This window comes from Myotis daubentonii, chromosome 5 (assembly GCF_963259705.1).
Source record: "Myotis daubentonii chromosome 5, mMyoDau2.1, whole genome shotgun sequence".
Lineage (NCBI taxonomy): Eukaryota > Metazoa > Chordata > Mammalia > Chiroptera > Vespertilionidae > Myotis > Myotis daubentonii.
Window position 1 is genome coordinate 57,035,557 of NC_081844.1, and position 17,851 is coordinate 57,053,407.

Here is a 17,851-nt window from a genome sequence, read left to right on the forward strand (position 1 = left end):
GCATATGGTTTAGACCCCCTGATCTTTCAAATTGCTGGTTATGTGGTTCAGACCCTTCCCTGACCTTTACTCTCCTGGAATGGTGCTAGTCATGTGATAGACCCCCTTAGAAGAGGAATAAGGGGGCCAGAGAAAAGTCTCATAGGACTCCCTTACATGAATACTCTCTTATGCACTAAGCGCTCAAGACACACATCTAGTATTCTTAGGAACAAAGCTTTGGGTCTGTTGACCACAGTGACAGTTTTTGCCAAACTAGAGATAGCATCTAGGTCTCAGTGGTGTTCAGCTCCAGGTCCAGAAAAGCAACAAGGCCAGGTGGAGTGACTGTGACAGCTATTGACCTCCTGCCCTAGTGCCCACCAATCAGTAAATACCACAACTTTGAGGAAACACACCTGGAAAGCTGATGCATATTCTATTGATATTGTCCTCTGAGACCTCCTGATAAAATTCTTTAAAACAAAAGACCCAGCTGAAGCTTGCTCTCTCTCTCTAGAGCATGCCTGTGCCTTTCCTCACCCCTGTCTTTCTTCAGGCAGCTTTCTCTGGAGCATTCCTTCCTTTCCTCCTCCTCTTTCCCCAGGCGTGTTTTCCTTGCCTTTCTTTCTCCTAACTCCAAGGGCCCTTCTTTTGCCTCTGTAACTTGTTTCCTGAGTCCATGTAGCTCAGCTGGCTCACTTCTTCAATGGCTCACTTCTACTTCTGTGACTTTCTAAATAAACTTTCACTTATATTTAGAGTTCTTGGCTTTGAATTCTTTTCCAGCCAAACTCAAGAACTGAGGTTGCTGAACCGAGGTCCAGCAGTCTGGTGCCGTTTGCCTTTACCAGATATTGTGGGGAAGGTACCCTTGGCAGGAAAAGCCTTTGTGATGACAGGGTAGGCGTCACATTCAGTGCAATCTTGTAAGAGCAGAAGCTAGAATTTGCATAATCTCAGGAATGATAAGGGAAGGAGTGATTTGTATATTACATATCTAAACCAATCTATTAAAGAGCATCCAGGTACACTTGATAATGTATTAGTTTCATATTTTAGAGAAACATCGTCCATTCACCCAGATAATGGTTTATGCCAAACAAGTCGGCTAGAATCGTGGCATAGTAATCATTTTTAAGGATAACTCAGTGAGTGGAAAATGAATGGGAATAATTGATGATAAATTGTGTTCTTATTTTTTAATGCTGATTTAGGTTTGTAGTTAAGCACATGAAACTGAATTTTCTAGTAATTGTTGCTAAAAATTAGATTTTGAAATCCCCTATGACATAAGTGAACTACAGTTAGATGTTAGATTACATTATAAGATTAATGTGCACATATAAGGACAGAAATTGCTAGACAAAATTATTTGAAAAGAATAGAAAGAGACAGAAGAAAGGAGGAGGGATAAAAATATTACCTGTTGGGCAAGGAATGAGAGGAAATAACTTTGGCCTTGTTCCCAGTAGGGAAAGGAGGATAGACTGCCTAGGTGGAAGACCAAGAGACATAGTAAACTTTAGTTATACAAAGAGCGAGGGAAAAGATGGCATAGAGAATGACAACATGCAAGCAACCAGTATAAGTACATAGAACTAGAGGGTGTGGCAAAACAGAGCAGGAAGAACTATTTCAAATTATATAAAGACATACAAAGACAGTGAGGTTGAGGTAATGTTGATTCATCATGATATAGAGCATGAGTTTGTAAGTGCAGCTAGAATAGGAAACTACAGAGTAGGTGATGACAGAAATCTCAGTGCTATATCACAAAGTAAATGGCCTCAGGAAGGACCAGATGAGAACCAGGCATCAGGGAGGATACTGGAATGAGCCAGTGGCAGGAGGCCAGCTGCAAACATGTATAGTCCTGGTGGCAGCTGAACCTTTTGTGACTACCCATAATCTTTATTTGGGGGTAAAACATAAGCCCAATGCCCTTACCCGTCAATTAGGTTCTTTGACCCAAAGAAAAAAGCAAATGATACCCATCTGGCAAACAATGCTGAAAGTTACTTTCCCTAATTCTATGGTTAAGCTACTCACTCAGAATAACATCACTCTATGGCCAGGCACTGAAGTCAGGAAGTAGTTTATTTTTGCTGAAATTAAAACGGAAGTTAGAGAGAAAAACAGCTGCAACTTGATCGATTTGGAAAAATGAGGTACAAAGAAAGAGAGCAAGTTAAAGAGAAAGCCAGCTCAGATTTTGCACACTAATGAAAGACAAAAATCCCAGTATTATTCATCTGTATTTGGTATGAAAGAAAAAAGCTGAACTGGGAACTGAGGCTTTATATATCAGCGGGCAAAGTTAGCTCTCAGAGTCAATAAGGTTATGAGTAAGACTCCTTGAAAAAGAAAACAAAGAAAAATATATTAAATCACTGAATTTCTCCAAGTAGGAGTGGATGCGTGAGGGCAGGGGAAGCCAGGAGGAGTGGAGAGAAAATGTGGAATGGGAGGGGATTTGAGATGGAAGGCAGGGAATAGGGACAAAAGGAGAAAAAGCTGCTTGTTTTAAATCAGCATTTCTCAGAGGATGTCTAGTTTCCCCAGGGATATTCTGAGGGAGTCACAGGACCAGAGCTTCAACACCTCTAACATCTGTTAGGCAAGGGAAGCATTAGATTTGCAGCAAAACCTCTGCCTTTGCATCACCGTCTTCTTTCTCTTCTTCTGGAACCACAAGGCCTGGTTTCCTGTCCACCCTGCATTCCCTTCACTTCCCACCTTCCCCTGAGTGCTTTCCTCCCTTCTTCAGTGTCAAGAAAAGTAAAAATGTCACCTGCTTTTCCTCCCAACAGCTGAATTATTCTTTCACACTTTTATTTTGATAGCAAAGTGGTTCAAGGTATGCTTGAGGGTTGTGGAAACCCTCAAAGGGATTGGAGAATGAAAAGGTTTTCAGAACCCTGCTCTAAATAAAGAATTGGAGACGAAAACCTGTCATAATGAAAAATTAAACTAAACCGCCTCAAATAAAGCAAAAGAGCAACCATTGCCTTGGCAAGCAAGGAGAGGAATTCCTATAATGTGGGACTGGTAATGAGGCAGTTTCTTGCCAATATCTAAGGCTCCTTCTACCTGGCAGGTGCTAAGGAGAGAATTTATGGTCATGCAATGAAACATGCAAAATCAGAAAAGAGGAGCTTGAGTATAAGTTTACCCCTAAATTTGACTCCATCTCTACAATTTCCCTCTAAATAATTGCATGGATGAATGGATAGATGTATTGATGGATGGATGAAATGAATATCAATTCTCACTTTAGAGAAAATGAACCTTAGATTAAATAAATTACACAAGGTTTCATGGTTATTGAAGTAAGAGAGGCGCATAATCCCTGACTCTAATACTTTGCTCTGTATTTAACTATTACTGTATTATTCTATTATTTGTATCCTGCATTTCCAATCTCTTTATGTATTCTCCCTCGATTCCGAAAGTCCTATCAAGCATCGAGGATTTTCAGATTCTCTTTTGTCCTTCTCATCCCATATCTTTTCTTATGAAAAGACCTGAAAATCACTCTTATTCAACTTAGTAAACAATAATGGGACAAAAGCAATGTGCCAAGCCTGGGGTTAGATGCAAGAAAGAAAGAATAAATTACATTCCCTACATAAATGATTCTCAAAGAACAAATCAAGCATAAAGGCTTGGCTCCTTCCTACCTCTCCAACTCCCCACTTCCTTCATCCTAAGCCTCTCCCCCCCTCTCCTCTCCCCTCCTCCCCTGAAACCCTGCAAAGCTTTGGGCAAGAAGTCTACCAGCATATTTCTTTTGACAGAAGGGCCTTTTAGTTCTTCTGAAATCACACACCTGAGTTAGGCTCTTGCTCTGCCTGATCAGAACATCTGGTTTTCAAGGCAATTAATTGGCCTACGTGCTTGTAACCATTTTTGAAGCATAGCAACCAGGTTTTCCCATTGTTGAGTACTCAAAAGGCATGAAGAAGTGTTCCCAAAGTACTTAGAAGCATAGAGTTTCCTTTTAGAGAATTAGCCCTACACTAGGAAATAGTGGTCTTCTATGGAAGTAGAGTTTCTTGGAACAGAGGAAGACTTCAGATTCAGAAAGCCTGGTTTTGGAATGTCACCTCCATCTCTCACTACAAGTGAGATCATGGACTAATTCATTAACCTCCTTGAGAATCATTTCTCTGTCTTTGTAAAGTGAGCACAATTATACCTTTGTCTTATGGTTGTTCCCAAAATTCAATAAGATCATGTTGTAAATCACTTAGACATGTAACTGGTCAATAAATGGTAGCTATTATCACTATTATTTTCTATGTGGAAATCAACTAATCAAACTTCTGAAGAGATTCTAGATAAACCTGTTCCTTTTATCCTTCTAAGTTCTTCTATACACATGCTTTCTCTGCATTTTTATAACACACGTGTTTTTTTTTAAATCCATGATGGACAACTAACCTCTGTATCCTGGCATTGCCAGAATATTATTTTTTTTCTTATTGGACTTTAATTATTACTGAATTACATTAGGATTCCCATAGAATTATTTATTATAGTCAGACAGTGCCAAAACAAGTCGCCATGGTTAAATTATTAGAATAACTACCAAGGAAGCTATGTATGAGTTTCCGTCTGATAAAGTATTTGGTCACATGAAATCAACATCCAATGAGTAACGTCCCAGGAATTTTATGATATCATAAATAGTAAATTTGTAGTTTTATGCATCGAATAGGATCCTAAGTAACAAAATTGACTTAGGTCCTGTGGTGTACTTTGTTTTTATAACTTAAGATTAAATTAAAGATATAATATTTTATATGTGTATCTTTAATTATTCATATGTATCTTTTAATTTTAGGAAAGCCATAAAATAAATGAAAAACTAAATTCACTGACATATAATATATAATTATGTAGTAGTAGATGCCCGGTGTATGAAATTCATGCACTCGAGGGGGGGGGTCCCTCAGGCTGGACTGCACCCTCTCACAGTCTGGGAGCCATCAGTCAGACATCCTTAGCACTGCCGCGGAGGCGGGAGAGGCTCCCACCACTGCCGCTGTGCTCCCCAGCTGTGAGCCTGGCTTCTGGCTGAGCGGCACTCCCCCTGTGGGACTGCAGTGACCACCAGGGGGAAGCTCCTGCATTGAGTATCTGCCCCCTGGTGGTCGGTGATTGTCATAGCAACCAGTTCTGATGTTTGGTTGATTGGCATATTAGCCTTTTATTATATACTAGGGGCCCGGTGCACGAAATTCGTGCACTGGGTGTGTGTGTGGGGGGGAGAGTGTCCCTCAGCCCAGCCTGCCCCCTCTCACATACTGGGAGCCCTCAGGCGTTGACCCCCATCACCCTCCAATCGCAGGATCGGCCCCTTGCCCAGGCCTGACGCCTCTGGCCTAGGCGTCCGGCCCGGGCAGCGGGGACCCGCAGCTGCAGCGGCCCCGCGATCGTGGGCTCCGCTTTAGGCCCAGGCAAGGGACCCCTAGCTCCTGGGACTGCCAGCTTCGGCCGTGCCCAGCTACCATCGCTGGCTCCACCCCTACTTCCTGCTATCACTGGCCAGGGCGGCAAAGGCACCTGCCCCCCGGCTCTTAGCTCCCCCCTGGGTTTCCGATCACTGTCAGTGGCAGGGGGCTTCTTCCTGCTTTCCCTTTTGCTTCCCTGCATTGTGCCTACATATGCAAATTAACCACCATCTTGTTGGCAGTTAACTGCCAATCTTAGTTGTCAGTTAATTTGCATATAGCCCTGATTAGCCAATGAAAAGGGTAGCTCGTACGCCAATTACCATTTTTCTCTTTTATTAGTGTTGACTAGGGGCCCGGTGCACGAAATTCGTGCACTGGGTGTGTGTGGGGGGGGGAGTGTCCCTCAGCCCAGCCTGCCCCCTCTCACATACTGGGAGCCCTCAGGCGTTGACCCCCATCACCCTCCAATCGCAGGATCGGCCCTTTGCCCAGGCCTGATGCCTCGGCCAGAGGCGTAGACCCCCATCATACTCCGATCGCCTGATTGGCCCCTTGCCCAGACCTGACGCCTCCGCCAGAGGTGTCAGGCTTGGACAGGGGACCCCCATCTTCCCCCGATCACTGGCTCTGGCCCCCGCCCAGGCCTGAGGCCTCTGGCCCAGGAATCATGCCTGGGCAGGGGACCCCCATCTCCCTCTGATCGCTTGCTCCACCCCCCACCCAAGCCTGATGCCTCTGACCCAGGCTTCAGGCCTGGGCAAGGGGACCATCATATCCCCCCAATCCCCGGCTCCGCCCCCCCACCCAGGCCTGATGCCTCTGCCAGAGGAGTTGACCCTCATCACCCTCGATCACCAATCACCGGATCGGCCCCTTGACCAGGCCTGAGGCCTCCAGCAGAGGTGTCAGGTCTGGGCAGGGGATCCCCAGCTCCCCACAGTTGCAGGCTCCGCCCCTGCCCAGGCCTAATGCCTCTGGTCTAGGCGTCCGGCCAGGGCAGCGGGGACCCGCAGCTGCAGCGGCCCCGTGATCGCGGGCTCTACTTTAGGCCCAGGCAAGGGACCCCTAGCTCCCGGGACTGCCAGCTTCGACCGTGTCCAGCTCCCATCGCTGGCTCCACCCCTACTTCCTGCTATCACTGACCAGGGCGGCAAAGGCGCCTGATTCTCCTATCATGGCTGGGGGGCAGGGCAAAGGTGGCCCCAGGGCCGCCTTTGCCCTGCCCCCCGGCTCTTAGCTCCCCCCTGGGTTTCCGATCACTGTCAGTGGCAGGGGGCTTCTTCCTGCTTTCCCTTTCGCCTCCCTGCATTGTGCCTACATATGCAAATTAACCGCCATCTTGTTGGCAGTTAACTGCCAATCTTAGTTGGCAGCTAATTTGCATATAGCCCTAATTAGCCAATGAAAAGGGTAGCGTTGTACGCCAATTACCATTTTTCTCTTTTATTAGTGTAGATTATATAGTTATCCCAGACAGGGTTTGTGTATACATTACAAAAATGTATACACACTTTAACAGTTCATAGCTCCATTTTGAAAGTGAAATGTATTTTAATAAACACTGCCTTTATAATTATTCAAAGTATGTGTATATATTTTTGGGATACCCTATATTTCTTTTAAAAAATGTTATTTATCAATATAACCTATCCAGCAAACATAGAATACCAAGTCTGCCATGTATTTCTATGAAAAATAGTAGTGAAGTAATGAATAAAATATTATTCCCTTTTTTACAATTAAATTTTTTCCTAGAAAATTATTTTAAGATTCTATAAATGTACTCTATGGGTCTGTTTTAAAGCTAGCATATAAATTCATATTATACTGATGATTTCAGATCTTGGGATTCAGAAATAAGAAGTAATAAAAATAAAACTAGTATGAAGTTGCATATTGCTTGATTCCAGAAATATGTTAAAGTTAGCTTCACATTTCAATAATATTGCAACTGGGTTTGTATTAGTACGGCACTACATTTTATGGCATCTGTAGGACTCCCTGAAAGTTGGCTCCCATTTGCCTCTGCTGCTCAATGATAAGGTACCTCCTGAATCAGAGGAGGAGAAGGTGAGCAGCCAGAGGCAGAACAAGAGAGATCGGAAGATACTGAAAGCAAACTCCATGGGAAAATAAGGTTTGCAGAGTCAAATGCTAGTGGCACCATTCTATAGTTTTATTCAATCTGAAAACTATAGAATGTCAATGTACTATATTTAGAAGCTACTATTTTGTGAAGTGGGTCAAGATCAGGCAAACCCCTGGATGTTTTGGTTTCGCTTTTTTCGTTTTCCAGGAGCAATCCTCCTTCCAGAATGTATAGGATAGCATAAGCATAGATTTAAATATTTTATATGTTCATGATTTCAGTTGGCTCTACACACCATTTACTCCATTTTTTTCTGACTTCACATGTGGATGTTTACATATCTGAAGGCACTGAGCTTATTTTGTGTAATTATGAAATGTCATTTCTCGAAATAACAGTATTATAACTTTTGTAATGTCATACCTTGTATTATTTTTTAATGTGAAGGATTTTTTTTTCTGTTAATTTTAAGGGTGACAGAAACTTGGGTTAAGCACTCACAGCTGTCAAGTGAACCAATGGCAACTAAAGGATCAGACATTTTTCTTTTAATCCCTCCTACTTTGTCATTAACATAGGGAAATGCTTTCAGCCACTTTCGGCTTTCTTCCTTTCCTTCCACTTGAGAATTGGGTGCATTTCTAGTTTTACCTTTCTTACGCTTTCTTCATCCCCATCAAATTTCAAAGCAGATTATAGGAGGGAAACATGCTAATAGTCTGAGGGCAGAAATTACACTCAATGCAGAGTGCCTATGTTGGGCATATTGGCATTACCGTAGCTTTCTCTCTATTCTCCCATTTATTTCCTTTTATTCTGCTTAAGCAAATCTCTTTGAGGGAAACCTAGGTCCAAGGAGGAAGAGCCTCGATATTCATTTTAAGGAGACCTGCCCTAATGCTTCAGGGCTACCTATTCACTTTCTTTCCTCATCTTTAAAATGCAGATGATATATTTATTTCACAGCACTCTTACAAGCACTAAATGCACTAAATATTATAACTGTTTAGGCAGGAGCAAAAAAAACAAACAGTCCTCATTCATAGTAAGAACTTCACAAACAGTGCAGTTGTTAAATGGTCCATAACTGTTATCCTCACTCTGACTCACATGTTCTCCCCTCATAGAAGTCCACGCTCCTTACATCAGCCAGGCCTCTCCAGTTACATCACTCTTTCAACAATAAGTTGTCAAACACTATTATGTCCAAGGCACCATACAGAGAATTTCAGAAAATGCCACTGTGTACGAGAGCCTTTAAATAATCAAGAGAGTAAACACACCTGCATGCGAGGTCTCAGACCAGGTGCTGGCTAAGTTCAGGCAAGTCACTTTCCTAAGGCTGATTCCACATATTTACATTGATTTTAACAATCTCTGTTATAATATTATCTTTTCTGACTGCTTTACTATATTGCATAAATCATACTATATAAATTATGAGACTGGATTTCAAAACTATAGCAAGTAAATATAAAATGTTTACTATAAATGTAAATAAATATCACAATTGTTATAAATCTGGGAGGATTTTACCCTCTCTATAGAAATATGTGGCTTATGCTTCTTTAATTGAATTCTTCTTATTTAAATTACAATTTTCACTAACATAGGGCTTTTGGAGAACTGACCCTGCCTGAAAATGTGGAAAGATTTTTTTCCCTTTCTATTATCACATCATTGAAGTCTAATGTGATGAGGAGGGAAAAGAGGGTCATGTGTTGGCCTTAAATCTATTTCATATACATTATTGGAAGCAGTGAGTTAAAACCAGTAGTTATTTTCTAAAATTGTTAAAGAATAGGGATTCTTGGGTATCACTCTATTTTCAATCTTTGAATGTCATTCTATTTTCCTTCTGATTTTACCAAAGTGTTCTAATGTCCGGCTCCAACCTGTAATGTGGTCCTTTTCTCTCCTCACCCCATTAGACTGGTTGGGTTAGATGAACTGAGGTCCCACTGAGATCAAGTTGCCGGGAGGGGAACAAAAAGACATTACAAAGAAGTCAGGTAAACTGTGAATGGAGTCTTCTGTGTGATCTCTAAAATTAGTAAATGGGAATTTTTTAAAAAAGAAGAAAGAACGAAATTAACTACAAATAGTCCCAGGTGGTTTTTTGTGTTTTTTTTTAGCCTCCAAAAATTAACAACGTTTCATTGTTATTGAATAAACTTGTGGGGTATATTTTTAATGACAGAATAGATGTTACATATACACTACATAATTCATTCTATTCTGGCAGGAAATGGCCTTCATTTTTCTCTGGGGAACTATAAAAACATCTGGATAATCTTGAAATCTTCTAATTGAAAATGTGGTAATTACCCCCCAAACTTAGTTCCCACATTTATTTCCCCTTTTACAATGATTAGGAATTTATTTCTCAATGAGGATTTAAAGATGGTTTATGAAGGAATTAATTTTTGTGATGTGTCCACAAAGGACACAATTCTTAGCCTGGCCCCATAGAAATTCACAGAAAGTTAATTTTTACCATTTTTCTTCAAGGCAGCCAGATTTCCTAATTTTACAGATGTTCATTTTTTAAAAATTTGACAACATAGTTTTCTTTGGTTTTGAATGTGGAACAGAAATGTCTTTTTAATGTGATGAGCAGTATTACATAGTTATTTATATTTAGCTCTCATTCATCACTAGCCTGTGGAAGACTTTTGACAAGAAATCTACCAATGTGACATGGGTACTAAGCCATATCTCAGAGGTCTGGAATCTCTGGGCAAATGCTATGCTCAGTATAGTGCTGCATAACTGAAGGAGACTCTCCAGTAAGTTACATGCAATATGAATCTAGCTTTGACATTTTACTCTGTAATGCTTTTTGCTTCCCAGAAAGCAGTGTGAGTCTTTTTCTCTCTTTCATTTTTTCCCTATATTCCCTTTACCTTTTATGTTGTTCTTTATTCTTATACTAGAGACCCGGTACACATCATCCATGAACTGGGGTAGGGATGGGGGGGTCCCTCAGCCTGGCCTGTGCCCTCTCACCATCTGGGATCCCTTGGGGGATGTCTGCCTGCCGGCTTAGGGAGCGGGCCTAAGCCTGCAGGCAGACATCCCGGAGGGGTCCTTAGCACTGCTGCAGAGGTGGGAGAGGCTTTTGTCACTGCTGCTGTGCTCGCCAGCCATGAGCCCCGCTTCTGGCTGAGCAGTGCTACCCCTGTGAGAGCGCACTGACCACCAGGGGGCAGCTCCTGCATTGAGTGTCTGCACCCCAGGTGGTCAGTGTGAGTCATAGCAACCGGTTGTCCCACCATTCGGTCTATTTGCATATTAGGGTTTATTATAGAGGATACAACTCACTCTATTTTTTGTAACTTAGCAAAATGTTAATTCATCTCAAGTATTTTTCTTTCTTTTACTCTTTGCTTGATATGTCTGACCATTTTTGTTTGTGTTCTCTTTATTAATAGTACACCTGGAGCTGTATTATTTCCCTGTATGGCCTACATTTGAGTTTCTTTATTTCTTTGTGTTGTTTTAGTGCTCTATGTTGAATTATGGGAGAGGAAAAGCTGACTTGTTTGGTTGGTTGCTGAATCACCATGCTCCATTTTGATATGAATATATTTTTTAACCTTTAGCGAGTCTGTCAATGGATTGACCATGAAATAATTAGATAGGCCTTCTTAAGTTTTTGAAGGTGTATATTGTATTTAATATATACTCAAATATTTAATAACCCCTAGTACATGCTTGGCACTGTGCTCTGTGCTGAGGGCACAAAGATGAGCTTGGAGAATCCTTTCATTAAGGGCTGTTTTGAGAGACAGGCTCATATAGAAGGATAGTCTCAATAAATCATGGTAAAGGATTTACCTTACTAGTATTCAACTCTTTTACTAGTACATGTTAATATGGTTTTGCACCACTATATTTTTTTTAATATTTCATATTGAAATAAAAAGTTTGAGAAGAGAAATAAATTTCCAAAATAATCTAGTCTTTATGGATTCAAGCAAGATTATCTAAACAACTTTGAACAAATTTTACCCAGTCAAAATCAATCATAAGTCTATATTTTTAAAAATTGCCCTAGATTTTAAGAAGTATTGACTTTTATTTCATTTCTATCCACATTATTTCCTGTTTTAAATAGAGAAAAGGAAAGAAGAAATTAACATTTGTTGGACATGTGTCCAATATGTTGCTAAGGGCTTTAAAACTATTATTTTAGCCTTAGCTGGTTTGACTTCAGCCTGCAGACTGAAGGGTCCTGGGTTTGATTCAGGTCAAGGCTCAGTTGTAGGCTCAGTCCCCAGCCCTGGTTTGGGCGTGTGCAGGAGGCAACCAATCAATGTTTCTCTCTCTGTGTCTCTCCCCCCGCCTTCCACTCTCTCTAAAAATCAATGGAAAAATATTCTTGAGTGAAGCTTAACAAACTCTATATATGAAAAAGGCTAATATGTAAAGTGTCCCCTTGGGAGTTCGAACGAGAGACAGGGAGTTCGATTGCTCACTATGACATGTGCTGATCACCAGGGGGTGGTGTGGAATGAAGGAAGGCCCTGGCTGGCAGCTGGAAGGCCCTGATTGCCGCCCAGGCCAAGGGACCCTACCCATGCATGAAATTCGTGCACTAGGCCTCTACTAAATCTATATATATAAAGAAGTAATATGCAAATTAGGCCGGGATGCTGTATCTGTCACAACCAACTCAGGAGGAGGGGCCAGGTGGGCCTGGAGCCTGAGAGAACAACATGCAGGGGGGCATGCCCAGGCTGCCACTGCTGGGAGACAGCGCACAAGCAGGCCCGGGAGTGGGAGAAGAGAGGCAGGGGGGCATGCCCAGGCCGCCGCCGCGGGAGATAGCACCCCAGCAGGCCTGGGAGCAGGAGTGAAGAGGCAGGGGGGTGTGCCCAGGCTTCCGGCACTGGGAGACAGTGCCCCAGCAGACCCACTGCTGCGCATGAGCTGCAGAGGAAACATCTTTTCTGACTGCTCATTGGCAGAGCTCCCTGTATGCCACTGGCAGTGTTCTTGGTAACTTGGGTAATAAGAATCCAAGAAAGTGATCTAGGGTTTTTCCACCCCACTCCTAGAGGAAAAATGAAGGTCTGCTGCTGGAGGGGCTAAGAAATGTCATATCCTGCCCTAGCCAGTTTGGCTCAGTGGATAGAGCCTCAGCCTGCAGACCGCGGGGTCTGGATTCAATTCTGATCAAGGGCATGTACTTAGGTTGCAGGCTCCTCCCTGGCTGGGGCCCAGGTCAGGGCTCATGCAAAAGCAACCAATCAAAGTGTCCCTCTCACATTGATGTTTCTCTCTGATTTTCCCTCTCTCTCCTATGCTCTCTAAAAATCAATGAAAAAATATCCTCAGGTGAGGATAGAAAAAGAAAGAAAGAAATGTCATATCCTATGAAAGAGACATCTTGAAAATGCCTAAAGAAAGTTGTCATTTTTTTGTAGTGTAGGGACTGGAGTCTGTGTTGATGAAAACACCTTGGCAGCTGACAGTGGTAGCAGCAGTGGGGTGATGGGGGTGGCATCTTCCCCTGATCAGCCCACAGAGGGAGGCCAGACTGCGGGGAGCAGGCCTAAGCCGTCAGTAGGACATCCCCTGAGGGCTCCCAAACTGTGAGAGGGGGCAGGCTGGGCTGAGGGGGAACCCACCCCCCCCATGTACAAATTTCATACACCAGGCCTCTAGTAAATAAATAAAAACCTTATTTCAGTAAACATCCAGAACAGTTTTCCAAGGTAGGTATTGCACATGGGAAGTTAGACTGAGAGATCAAGTGATCTTTCCAAGGTTATCCAACCAGAAAATATTAGTCAGTATTCACACCCAGGTACACTCACTCCAAACCCATGCTAACCCTGCTACATCAGATCCATACTCCAAACAAAAAGTACTGAGTGGGTGGGAGTTCAAATAGCCCTTTAAACATAAATAGATGGCCTCTGACCCTAACTGCATCACCTTCCAGATGAAGAATATCAGGCCTGCAGAGTTTAAATGACTCACCAGAATTCATTCTGCCAGTGGATGTCAGAGATTGGAGTAGATATCATTTGTTTCTTTAGGACAAGTCCATGCTCTGGAACATTCTACCTAAAAATGAAAGGCTGAACTCCCTGCTGCAAGAGATGCTTAAACAGAAATATGATGATAAAAAAATTTTATAGAATTCCTTTTTAATGGATGGAAGTTTGAAATTGAAGACCTAAAAACTCCCTTCCATCTAATTCTTTGAGTCTAATTGAACATACATTTTCATTATCTTCTCTTTAATAAAAAAATAAATGATTGAATAGTTTTCCTAAAGGCTTATACTTTTGAGTAGACGTTATTTTTTTAGAACAGTTTTAGATTCCCAGCACATGTTAGCAGAAGATGAAGAGATTTCCCATATACCTTCTGTCCTCACATATGCATAGCCTCTTCATTATCAACATCCTCCATTAGAGCAATACATTTGTTAAAATTGATGGGATGGTTGATTTGTGTCTTTCAAGAAATTGCTTCACATCACCTAGGTTACCAAATTTCTAATCATAGAGATGTATAGTATTACTAGAGGCCCCATACATGAAAATTTGTGCACTGGAGGGGGGTCCCCTCAGCCCAGCCTGTGCCCTCTTACAGTCCAGGAGTCCTCAGGGGATGTCCTACTGACGGCTTAGACATGCTACCTGCGGGGAGCAGGTCTAAGCAGCAGTCTGGCCTCCCTCTGCAGGAGGCAACAGGATGGCTGATCAAGGGATGGCACGGCCCCCCTCATACTGCTGCTGCTGCCCAGCTTCCTTCTGCAGGAGGTGACCAGGTGGGCGATCAAGAGACGGCACCGCCCCCATCACCCTGCTGCTGCCACTACCTGGCCTTGCTCTGCAGGAGGTGAGGACAGGGGATTAGGGGACGGTGCCGCCCCCCTCCCCCCATTGCCCCTCCACCTCCCCATCGCTGTTCCCTCCCTCTGCCTCAGCTGGCATGCACCTTGGCTGGCCTGGCGCCACCTGCTTTCCGGCCCCACCCCCTGCCGACTGGTCATTCCGCCGTTCAGTCGATTTGCATATTATGCTTTTATTATGTAGGATTTTATTATCCCTTTAATGTCCATGGTATCTATAATGATTTCCCTCTTTCATTTGACATTAGAAATTTGTGTCCTCTTTTTTTCTTAGTTATCATGGCTAAGAAGGCATATCTATCTTATTCTTTTCAAAGCCTTTAGTTTTGTTGATTTTCTCAATTGATTTCCTATTATTAGTTTCATTGATTTTTAACTCCAATTCTTTTCTTTTCTTCTTTGGATTTAATTTGCTCTCCTTTTTCTAGTTTCATAAGGTAGAAGATTTGGTTCTTGATTTTAGATTTTTCTTCTTTTCTAATACATGCTTTCACTGCTATAAATTTCCCCTCTAAGCATTTCTTTTACTGCATCCCACAAATTTTGATGTTGTGTTTTCATTTTCATTTAGTTTAAGATTTTTAAAATTACTCTTGAGATATTTTTCTTAATAACCCATGTGCTATTAAGAAGCATGTTACTTAATCTTCACATAGTTGTGGATTTTCCAGTTATTTTTCTATTATTGATTTCTAGCTTAATTTCATTGTAGTTTGAGAGCAGAGATTCTATTATTGCTATTAAATTTTGTAAGGAATGTTTTATGGTCTAAAATGTGTTCTATCTAGGTGAATATTCTATGTGAACTTGAAGAGAATGTGTGTTCCACTGCTGTTGCATGAAATAGTCTATAGATGTCATTGGTAGCCAGTTGATTAATGGTGCTATGAGTTCAACTATGTCCTTACTGATTTTATGCCTGCTGGATTGGTCCATTTCTGATAGAGGGGTGTTGAAGTATCCAACTATAATAATAGATTCATCTATTTCAACTTGCACTTCAATCAGTTTTTGCCTCCTGTAGTTTGAAAACCTGTTGTTAGGAACATATATGTTAAAGATCATTATATCTTCTTGAGATTTGAACCCATTAGCATTATTTTATGCCCCTTTTTATCTCTGATGAATTTTCTTTACCCTGAAGTCTACTTGATCTAAAATTAATATAGCTACTCCCTTTTGGTTAGTGTTGATATGGTGTATCTTTCTCTATTCATTTACTTTTAATTTACTTGTGTCCTTATATTTAAAGTGGATATCTTGTAGACAATATAGAGTTGGGTCTTGTTTTTTGATCTACTCTGCCTTTTAATGGTGCACTGAGACCACTGCTGTTCAAAGTGATTATCAATATAGTTGAAACAATATCTACCATATTTGTTTCTGCTTTATAGTTTTTATCTTTGCCATTTGGTTTCTATTTTTGCTTTCCATTCTTATTTGCCTTTTGTGGTTTTAACTGAGCATTTTATAGGGTTCCATTTTCTCTTCTTTCTTAGCATATCAATTGTACTTATTTTAAAAAATGTTTTAGTAGTTGCCCTACAGTTTTTATTATATATTTACAACTAATCCAAGTCAGTTATCAAATAACACTATACCATTTTACTGGTAGTGTAAGAACCTTATAATAATAAAATAATTTCTTTTGCCTCTTTTATTATTATTGTAATTCATTCATTTCTCATATATATATACACACATAATTGAATTCAGTGTTATTATTATTATTTTGAACAAACTATTATTGTCTTGATATGAAAAATAGCAGTGTGGTTTTTTTAAAATTTTATCACCACTTATTCCTTCTCTGATAATCTTCCTTTCTGTATGTACATCTGAATTTCTGATATATAGAATTTAAAGAACTTCCTGAATATTTTTTTTCAAATTAGGTGTACTGAGAAAGTATTTATTTCTAATTTACTTTTGAAGGATAATTTCAAAGGGTACAGAATTCTAGGTTGGTGATGTTTTTTCTCTCATCATTAAATATCTTACTTCACTTTCTTCTTGCTTACAAGATTTTTGAGGAAAAGTCAAATGTAATTATTTGTGTCTCTATAAGTAAGGTGTTTTTTTCTCTGGTTTCTTTCAGGATTTTTTTTTTTTTTAAATATTTTCTTTCTAAAACCTAGGCTATCTGATAGATAGATTAATACAAAAGAAAATTTCTAATATTTAAAACTGCTTCATAGCTCTGAAGAGGGCTGCTGGATTTTGCTAAACTGTTTCAAGGAATTGGTCCTCTCTTTGAGCTTTTTTGAGAGTTAATGTCTAGGAGACATGACCAAAGGCAATTCTGAGCCATCCTCACAGTTAAGGAGGGTGAGAGAAAACAGAAACTGACAGCTAATTAAAGGAGGCTGTTTCATGGCTGGCAGATCCAGACTGTACTATGTAGCAGTTGTATCTCTCCTGGGCCTCAGAATAAAATTCTGGGCCTCAGAATAAAATTCTGAATATTAAAGCAGTCACTAAATAAAGTGTAATTTATATTTAGACTTTAACAAAATTTCTAAGTAAAACTTCAGCCAATGATATTCTCTATAGATTTTATGCATTCCATTCAGGAAAACTGAAGAAGAATCCCAAAATGAATCATTTATTGATTCTTTCTTGGCAACTGAATTTTCACTAAAGAACTATTTTTCTACCGGTCTGGCTTATCTCTTCCTGCCTTATCTCTTTCAAAGAGAAAAGGTAAGTTTTTTTTTTTTTTTTTTTTTTTAATTAAATCTTTATTGTTCAGATTATTACATTTGTTCCCTTTTTTTTCCCCCCATAACTCCCCTCCTCCCAGTTCCCGCCCCACCCTCCGCCCTCACTCCCCATCCACTGTCCTCATCCATAGGTGCACGATTTTTGTCCAGTCTCTTCCCACATCTCCCACACCCCTTTCCCCCCCAAGAATAGTCAGTCCATTCCCTTTCTATGTCCCTGATTCTATTATAATCAACAGTTCATTCTTTTCATCAGATTATTTATTCACTTGATTCTTAGATTCACTTGTTGATAGATGCATATTTGTTGTTCATAATTTGTATCTTTACCTTTTTCTTCCTCTTCCTCTTCTTAAAGGATACCTTTCAGCATTTCATATAATCCTGGTTTGGTGGTGGTGAACTCCTTTAGCTTTTCCTTATCTGTGAAGCTCTTTATCTGACCTTCAATTCTGAATGATAGCTTTGCTGGATAAAGTAATCTTGGTTGTAGGTTCTTGGTATTCATCACTTTGAATATTTCTTGCCACTCCCTTCTGGCCTGCAAAGTTTCTGTTGAGAAATCAGCTGACAGTCGTATGGGTATTCCCTTGTAGGTAACTGAGTTTCTTTCTCTTGCTGTTTTTAAGATTCTCTCTTTATCTTTTGCTCTTGGCATTTTAATGATGATGTGTCTTGGTGTGGTCCTCTTTGGATTCCTTTTGTTTGGGGTTCTCCGCGCTTC